A 10,483-nucleotide genomic window follows, 5' to 3' on the forward strand; every position below is an offset into this window, starting at 1 on the left:
AAAAACCGTGACTATAGACCATTTTTTGTCATCCCAAAAAATCGTCACCATAGACCCTCTTAGGCCACCTTTTTTTAAAAACCGTGACCATAGGTACTCTATGGTCACCTTTTTTTAAAAAACCGTAACCATAGCTTTTTTTTGTCACGGCAAAAAGCCGAAACCATAGACCCTCTATGGTCACGGTTTTTTATTGTGACAAAAAACTGTGACCATAGACCAAAAATATTGTAGTGGTTCCTGGATATTAAACCTACCCTTAGAATCTTTTTTTACTTCTTCACTTTGACCGTTCTTTTTAGGTCTCAGGGTCGTGGATTCATCTCTTTCCGAGTGTCCCGAATAGAAAATTTTTACGTTGTTTGAGGAGTTCTATCACGGATTCAAAGAAAATTTTTTTAAGATTGAAGGGATAGAGGGCACCACTCCTTTCTTTTTTACTTTGGAGAATGCTAAAAGATTTAATCTTTATTAGAACTATCATGTTTCTTCACCAAAAATCTGAATTTTTGGTGTGAATTCCAATGAACTCCTCGGCATCAATTTATTAATGATGATGTGGAATAAACATCCTCTAATTTTACGGAATATCTTTATAAATGAGCAGGTTGTTCAGAATGCTATTAGTAAGTATCCTATCCTTCATATCTTTATTTTTTGCTTTGGTGCATGTTTAGTTTCTCCATTTTATGGATTGTCTTCTGCTTTTGTTTCCTAGTTGATATGGTTGCAGGACTTGCTGCTATCGCCGATATGAATAGGAGATTGGTCATCCAACCTCCGATCACGGGTGGTGGCTACAAAGTTTCATCTTCTGCCACTGTTAGTTGTCAACCACAGTCTTAGAGGGTCGAAGAGAATGGGAAAAGGCAAGGTTCCGAGGTCTACATCTTGGAAGGGGATTCTCCTACCAACTCCCCAGCCAACAAAAAGCTAAAGAATGTTAGACAAGATAATGCTGCTGCCTCAGCCCCCACCTCCTTCAAGCATGTGTTGAATAAGGGATTTCGAGCTCTTAAATTTGTGAATCTAACACTTTATGGATGAAGACACCAGGAGTGTTCTTGCTAATATACCTTTGAAAGATACTCTTCCTCGAGTTCAGAGGATGCTCCTGTGTTTCGTGACTTATGTTCAGGACACAGAATTCTTTTTCAAGGATAAAATGATTGCTGAGGCCAACACCCAAATCCAAAAGCTAAATAGCTCGGTTACCGATCTTTAAGGTAAACATACTTTCTTGGAAAACAAGGTAAAAATCTAAAGGCAGCCTAGACTACTTCTAACTTAAGGGATGCGGCTTTGAAGAGCAGGTCTCCAAGTTGATGAAGAAGATAGAGGAATTGGATCTTTCAGTTAGGAAAGTTGAAAATGCGGCTGTTGATGGCGTGTTCGATGCCAAGAAGAACATATTTGACCAAATTAAGTTGAAGGCTCCCCGACTTGAATGTCTCCGAAGTTGATGCCTTCAAAAAGTGGTAGATTTTGGGTTTAAGATTTTGGTTGTTTCAATATTGTAATTACAATTTGTTACCTATTTTTCTAAGTGTTTTGAATTTACCAGTTCGAAATTGTGACACTTTTTGTAGTATCCTCTCCTGTTTTTTTTTTTTTTGGGATTTAACTTTATTTGTTCCTGTTATATTCGGGATTAACTTTAACATTTTATCATTTCACTGCTTAATGTATATCCTTCTTTATCAGATCATTTTATTCCAAATTTTATTTTTCATTTCGATTTCGTCTTTAAACGAATGAGAGAATATTTTAACGCATAACATACAAATGAGGGGGTATTGTAACATGAATTTATTATAGGATTCACAAAAAATATTTAATAACTCAAATATTTATTTAAAGTCGCAAAAAAATTTCTTTTACTGAATACAAGTGGGTCTCATTAAAAACCTAGATTGCTAGGAAAAGAATGTCCTTATTCTACTTAGCAAAGAAAATAAAGGGAAATTTAAAAAAGTTCCAACATTTCCTAAGAATAATACCTTTTTAAATGGGTTGCACTCCAACTTCTCGAAATTTCGGAATAGTCTAAGGTTTCTAACTTGTATGCACCTTTTCCCAGTGTTTTTTTCACTCTGAAAGATCCTTTCCACGTCGGGACTAGCCTACCTCGTATTCCTGGTAACACGGCATCGGCTTACCTTAGACCTAGATCCCCCATTTAAAAGCTCCTGTGTCAGATCTTTGTGTTATACCTTTTGACCACCCTTTATTTTAGAGCTTGTTCTGCCAAATAGTCATGCCCCTGACTTTATCAATTAGGTCCAAACTCTCATGAGATGCTAATGTTCCTAAAGTATTCTTGGACTTGGTTCTCAAAGTTCTACCGGAATCACCGCTTCTTCACCACAGATAAGCCTGAAAGATGTCTCGTTGATAATGGAGTGCACTGTAGTTTGGTATGATCACAGTACTGACCATACTTCGTCAGTCCAAGAATCTAAGTATTCATCCAATCTTTTCTTCAACTTATTTAAAATTACTTTATTCACAACTTCGACTTATCTATTTGTCTGTAGGTGTTTCACTGAAACAAATATTTGTTGAATTCTTAAGCCAGATAATAATTTCCAAAACCTAAAATCTGTAAATTGGGTTCCATAAATCTATTTTAAAAATATTTTTGTTATTCAATTTTCATTTTCATAAATCTAACCAAATTTAACCAATTATAAAATTGTTTGGGCCTGTATTTTTCTTAAAATAATGTTTCTGACATATAACAACTAAATTAATTTAAAACTTAATATTTATCACTCTTTTTCTTCTAAATCTAAATAAAAACTAAATTGATACAAGATATACATAAACTTGTGGATTATTGTCTCTTCCATAAGTAGTTATAATACACAGAGAAAAAATATTTTTTGGAGAAATGATCACATAATCACATTGGACTTTTATTTATTTTTAAAGTTACATTTAGTTTTCAGAATGAAATAAGATAAGATACTAAAAATAAAATATAAAAATTAATATTTTTATATTTTATTTAGTGATAAACTAAAATAAATTTTAAAAGTCTAATTTATGTTTAATTTTTTTTCATATAAAAAGTTTGAAAAGAAAAATATAACAATAAAAAATATAATTATAAAAATTAATAAAAAAATAAAAAATAAAAAATTAATTAAATTTTTTTTAATATTTTTGTATTAATTTTATTAGAATATAAAATATACTATTTAATACATCTAAATATAATATTTTTATTTATATTTTATCTGTTAAATATAATTTTATGTTTTAATATTTTAATTTTAATATCTTGTGCAGAAAATAGGGCTTCAAATTTTTAATATAAAAAAGAAATTGTTCTATTTTTGAGTAATCTTATTATTATTATTAGAAGAACATGAAATTTCACCTTAACAACGAGACCTATTATCATTTTTTGTATGTCCTTGAAAGTTTAGAGTAGGTGAAAATTCGCCCAATTTATGGCCTACCATACTGCACACGGATCGGATACGATATCCGCAATTTTTCAGGGCGAATCCGATCCGATCCGATCCGCAAGTATGCGGATATCGGGTATATCCGCATATTTCAAGAAAAAATATTTTCAAATTCCATTTGGCTATTTTTACAAAAGAAAAATCATTTTTCACCCGTTTAAGCATATTTAATTTTAAAATATTATCAATAAAAGTTCTTTTGAATAACAAAAAAAAAATAATAACACAATATTTAAGTTTAATTATTCTAAGTCGAAGTACAATATAAAAAATAAAAAATAAGATATCATAAAATTCATAAAACAACACACTAAAATTCATATCACATTAGGATTTATTTTCTTAAACTATACTATTTATATGTGATGTGCGGATATGCGAATTTGCGGATTAGATCGGCGAATATCACTGCCAAACCCGCAATCCGATCCTATCATAGTGCAGATCGAATAATATCCACAAAATTCAGATTGAATACAGATAATTACCACAAATATGCGGATATTATTCGATCCATGAACAGCCCTAAAAAAAACAAACACAACTTAAAGATCTATGATCTCTCGATAAATACCAACTTTAAAGTGTAATGCTTCCATCCTCTCAAACTTGATTGAAGCTACTAATACCCACAAATATCTTATCCTCATTCAATTAGAAATAATGCCCTTTTTTAATGTCTCCAAATTGATGTCATTTGCTAGTGTACTAATAACGATATTTTTATTCGTCATGTTCTCCAATAAATCTCGTTATTTAATTTATGGACTAACACTTAAATTTATTTTTTAAAAATTATGTATTTTTTATTTTTATTTTTAAATAATTTTTTAATTAAATTAGTTTTTGAATATTTTTTTTAAATTGTATTCATTTTTCTATTAATCTCTTTACGTTGTCATTAATGATTTGCTAACCTGAAACGTAAAGTTGTAATACATAATCCTAACGATAGATGTAATTTATATTGTCACTTTACATTTTAGATCAACAAATCATTAATAACAGCGTAAAAATTTACGAAAAAATGAACGTAATTTAAAAAAATTATTTAATAATTAATTTAATTAAAAAAATTATTTAACGACAAAGATAAAAAATTCGTAATCTTTTGAAAACGAATTTAAAATTTTAAATATTAACCCTTTAATTTATCGACATATATGTTAAGATTGAAAAAAAGTGCAATGGAAAGCGATGTAGTAGACTAAGAGTCTATGATATTCATAAGTGAACTTTTCCTAGCATGTCTATGAAGCAAGGCACCTGTGACTTGACTCACTCAACGGGCTTTTAATACTTATATTAACATTTTGGATAAAAATAATAATTAAAAATAATTTAATATATATTTTAACTATTATGTTCGTATAAAAATATCATGTGAGTAACATCTTATTTATAAAAAAAAGTAATTATTTAAAAATTTTAAAATTATTGTTTCAGTCAATATGATCACCTTTTTTTTCGTTATTCTTTACTTATTAGACCATCAATATTATCATTTAATTAGACAATAAAATTGTCTAGAACCTATAATATTCGAACACTGACATGGACACTGGAGACGATACGACATAGGATACGCCAATCTGCAAATTTTAAAATTTTATAAGATATCGGAACACGTATACAGATAAAATATAAAGTATTTTTTAGATAAATCGTAATGATATTTTGATATTTTATTGATATTAAAATATAAATTAATTTTTTAATTATTTTTAATATCTTATTTTAATTATATCAATTATTTAAAATATTTTTTTATTTTAATAAATAATAATATATACTATATCTAAATTTATTTCAAAAATATATGTTAAGAATAAGACTAGACACTGTCACGGTCTTGGACACACTCCAACGCTACCGTGTCGGCACCCAGGCTTACTCAATCTCTTGAGCTAAGACCAAATCAGCCTAACCCTCAATACTTAGCAAGAAAGTTAAAAACACAAGAGAAATGAAGTTTTGGTGGATAGAACACTTTATTGCTCAAGTATTTGTTACAAATCACTCACACATGATTCTCACATTAACTCTCACTCCATATTTATAGTCATTCACCTCCTCAATGGATGGTTAGAATTAAATCTAATCAACGGTCTAGATTAATCATTTAGAACTTTCATTACAAATATCTATCATTCTATATTTATCTAAATACGTTTAGATTGTTCCATACTACTCTTCATACTCGTATATACGTCCACACTCTTCTAGATACTCTATGACATTCCAGAGTCTTTACAACCTTCTACGGTATTTCAGGACCTTCTAGGACATTCTAGAACGTTCCGAAACCATTTAAAGCATTCTCAAATGCTCTAAAAAATTATACAAACACTGTTAAATCTAACATTCTAAAATTTATCGTGACAACACGCTGACACATGATGGTATTTAGGTGTGTCCAAGCGTGTCCTAAGAAAATTTTTTTATTTGTTATTAAGACACGATTTAACACAGGAGACACGCATGTCAGACGAGTGTCAATTCATATTTGAAATGTGTCCAACACACAAATACGACAACTCAACGTAATGTCCGTACTTCATAGTCTAGAACATTATTTGGTCATTCAATTTTTATTACAATAAATCTAGCCAATAATATAAAATTGTTTTTGTGTGTTTTTCTTAAAAGAAAGTTATTACTCACATATATAGCATAAAATGAAAAACTTTAAGTTTCAAACTAAATATTTAAGTCACCAAAAAAAAAACCTAAATATTTATCACTCTTATTTTTCTAAATCTAAATAAAGACTAAATTGATACAAGACAAACAGTGGATTACTGTATCTTGCACAAGTAGTTATATAGACTTTAGTATAAGGAGAAGAAATAGTCTTCGACGGAATACGAAATGAACACGCCACCACCTTGATCTTTTCATTCATTTCTAATATCTCTTGATCTCTCTATAAATACCAACTTTAAAGTGTAGTGCTTCCCATCCTCTCAGGCTTGATTGAAGCTATTAACACCCACAAATATCTTATCATCAATCAATTAGAAATAATGCCCTTCCTGAGTGCCTTGAAATTGATGTCATTTTCTACTGTGCTAATAATATTTTTATGCCTCATGTCCTCCAACTTCGCTGCTGCAGGCCTTAACCCTGCGGACTATAAACTCGGTATGTCCTCCTTTTTAATTTTGGAACACCATTCATAAGTTTCCATTTCCAACACCCCAATTTAAATAACAATATACATAAGTGGAGATTCACTTACACTGCCTGTAAATTTTGTCATATTTACATAGTCAAATAATTTTTTATAGGTTATGAACTTTAACAACTCAATTTTTGAATCTTAACATCAGTAAAGCTAGGCGCTATACATTTTTATTTATTAATATTAGTCAATACTTTAAATTAATATTTTATTTTTTATATTATGAAAATTTAAAATTTAAAATTTATATTTAGTATTTAAAATTTAGCTAAACATTGATAAAAATAATAATAAATTTTATTTGTCATATAATATTATTTTTCTAATATTTTAATGTATAAATCAATCTAATAAAATTTTATATAATTTAATACGTCATTATACCATTTTATTTTAATATGTAGTTTTAAAAATACAAATACTTATACTTATACCAAAAATAATCAATTTCAGCCAATAAATAATTACCGAACCACAACCAAACAAATTCACTCACTATTTCTTTTGAAATTACTTTTTTTTTTTAATCTTTTCTCATTTCTTTCTCTTTTTCACCTAACACCTTAATTTCACCTTCAACCACGGATAACTTACCACACTCCTTGCGACTACCATAAATACTTAACCCTAACTTTTAAATTTCAAATCCTAAATTTTAAAATTACTTAATCTTAAATATTAATATATTATACTCTAAATTGGTTTTAATTTATTTCACTTTCATACGCTTTTTTTACTTAAGTTTTAAATTTTTTATTATTTTTAATTTTATGTTTTTTTTTTACATTTATTTCTTTATATGGTACAGGGCGAAAGCTTTTCCAGGGATCCGAATATCCACAATCATATGGCCCATATGGTGGTGGCGGAGGATATGTTCCATCAAACAACGGTTATCCATGATTGGAAAAATAACCAATGGCCCGTAGCCATGCATCCAGTTTACTCCCCCATACTTAGCTAATATAAACAAATAAATTGAACATGTCACAATTTGAGATATAATAACCCCAATCATTATGTTTCGTGCGTGTTTGTATTAGAATTGTAATAAACGGGTTTGTTTTCTTTGAAACCACTTAGTTAATTATTTACAGCTTATGAAAATCTCATTCTCCCGCGTATTTTGCAATTATTATTAGTACTCGCATCAGCCGTGTATATCGTCGATGGCAAAGTACCAGAATATATGTTAATAGAGGAACCGGTTAGAGTATGCCACTGTATTGAGCGGAACGTGATATTCTATTTCTCTCCACCATTGAGATATAATATAATTTATGTGAAGAATCAAGATTTTGGAAGTTTGTTCTGAATGCATATGATGAATAATAATTTACGGTGAACTTTCAGACTAAATAGTTGAGAGGTATTTAAGTTCACACATTGTCTTCTTTGTCCATGTAAATGTCAATTAATCAATAAATAATTAATTAATAGATTAATTATGAGTAAAAAAATTAAAAAATTAAATTTTATAATTTAAAAAAATAAAAATATTTAAAATACATATTAAAATATTAATCATAAAGATTTTGATTTAAAATTGAGTCAAATGCACCAAACATCAACCATAGGCCACACTTGGATCCAAAATCCACACATTAATACCCCTTGCCCTAAAACAGTCACCATATTCCTAAGTAAAAGAGAGAGAGCAACGGAGGGGGGAAGAAGAACAAATGCCTTATGTCATTATTCACATATCACACTAAATTGTTCGTAACTTTTAGTTTTGAGCTCTAATTGACGAGTCGTTTGTGATCACGTGTTTGACTCAAAATTTTCTTTAAATTTATCTAAATAAAGTGGTAAAAAACTCAAAATTTCTCACCTAGTTCTTCCTTCTCTTCACTTTTATGTTTTAGTTTGTGTATTGAGAAATTTTATAATTTTGACGATTTTGGGGTGCTCTAGTATAAACTATTGCTGATGTTTCGAGAGTTACCTAAAACATTGATTTGGGCTTGAACGTGAGGTCTAGACTCCTTCTGAGGCAGCGTCCGACTTATTCTTACGCCGAGGTGCCGCCGTCCGAGTTCCTTGTGAGAAGGGAGTGGTACCTATAAGAGATTCTGATGTTTAAGTCAGCAACAGCTTTAGACAGGTTTTTGTAGATTAGAACGTGAATATATTTAAAGGGTGTCAGTGTATTTATAATAGAGTTAATAACCACCTTTTGGAGTAGTTCCATCTTTATCGGTGGATAACCGTTCCCTTTATCTCGAGAGTTTGTTAGAATCTATCTTTTAGTGGAGATAGAGATAGTGGGAGAGATTCGGGGAGGCATTTACTTATTTGGATAAGTAAAACTGGCCCTTCTTGTCATGTCTGACCTCTTAGGAGGCCACGTAGGTGGGAGATCGGATGATGCCTGTAGGTTGGACATTATTTATTTTGGACCTGCTTAAATTTGTTGGGTCAGGGTATGAATAGTGCCCCTGCTTGAGCCCTGAGCTTTCAAGAGGTCGGGCTAAAGAAATTTGTGACCTTTGTTTCGACGTCGGGTACTCCGCCTTCTAGAAGTCGGGTACTCGATGTGTTTATGAAAATTTGAATGTTGCCCCCTTAAAGGAGGGGCGAACGGTGCACGACAGTTTTCTTGGGATCCACGCACCTCTTTAAGAGGGGGTTGAAAGGACTTTTTTGCCACTTCTCTCTTGTAAAAATGCTTTAGTTCTTCTTCTTCTTCTTTTCCATATTTTTGAAAGTCTTTCGATGCTCTTTTTTTCGCAAAGAATCTTTTATTTCTCCTTCCTTCCTTACTTTGTTACCACTCTTAGTTCTAAGATTTCTCCATCTTAGATCCTCTGAAGGTCTTGATTTGGTGTGCAGAAGGGAACGTTCGTGTTTACTGTAACACCCTTATTTTTAATACTTCATGATCGTACTAAAAGTTCAGACGTTACTTACCTCTAATCCTTTAATTTGATACTATATTTATTTAATATTGAGCGTTCATGAATATGAACCGTGATGGTTTCAGTGGCTAAGAGAAGGGGGGTTGAATCTTAGCCCCCTTTTTCTTGATTACACTTTCTGGTCTTTGAGGAGACTTTTCTATTTTTGTCTCGTCCCTAGCCACGAGACTTTTTACTTTTGTCTCGTCACTTGGCACGAGACATTTTTTATTTTAGCTCCTGTGCAGCAGAAACAGAAATGAAGAAGTAGAGAGAGAAGATTACACCCAGATATATCCTTGTTTAGCTGCTAAGTGCAATGCAGCCTACATCCAGTCTCCATCACAACAATGATGGAATTTCACTATAATCATCCAGATTACAAATTGTAAAGTGCTAACCCAACTTACAAGGGGATTCCTACAGAATCATGAAACACAACATAGATGTACAAAGAAACTCTAAGGACATCTATGGCTTTTTCTTTTAATTTTGCACTCTCTGTCTTTTTCCGCTCTATGGCTTTTTCATACAAACCTCACTGTTTGCCTTTTCCATGAGACTCAAGCCATGACAAAACTAAAAAGAAAAATTACAAAACAGAATACATTGAAGGAGAAGAAAATCTGTAAGCTTAGGTAGCTATGAGACTTTTGTGCCTTGCACTCTCACTTTCTTCCCTTTAATCAAACCGTGACTGTTCACTCCTTTTATAGAGAAGAGAAGCCTTCACAGTTGAAATAAAGCCAAGCTTAAAATTCTTTTCCTTCAAAAACAAATCTGGTTCGGCCACAGAGAGAGAAGAGGTAACTCATGCATAACCCAACATGCAAATACCTCTAGTTCTTCCTTGGTCATCACTCTTCATCAATCCGAGCGCTCCATCCTTGGCTTGCTCTCCAAGATGAATTTCTAGCCCTTGA

General features: G+C 31.1%; 1 long non-coding RNA gene across 1 annotated transcript; it reads left to right on the forward strand.

Moving 5' to 3' along the window:
* The first annotated feature begins 6,271 nt into the window (after positions 1–6,271).
* Positions 6,272–7,735, forward strand: LOC112718263 (uncharacterized). The gene is made up of 2 exons (XR_003160728.2): positions 6,272–6,620; positions 7,469–7,735. It is a non-coding gene; the product is annotated as an uncharacterized lncRNA (long non-coding RNA).
* Positions 7,736–10,483: the final 2,748 nt, after the last annotated feature.

The sequence above is a fragment of the Arachis hypogaea genome, chromosome 10, assembly GCF_003086295.3.
Source record: "Arachis hypogaea cultivar Tifrunner chromosome 10, arahy.Tifrunner.gnm2.J5K5, whole genome shotgun sequence".
Taxonomy (NCBI): domain Eukaryota; kingdom Viridiplantae; phylum Streptophyta; class Magnoliopsida; order Fabales; family Fabaceae; genus Arachis; species Arachis hypogaea.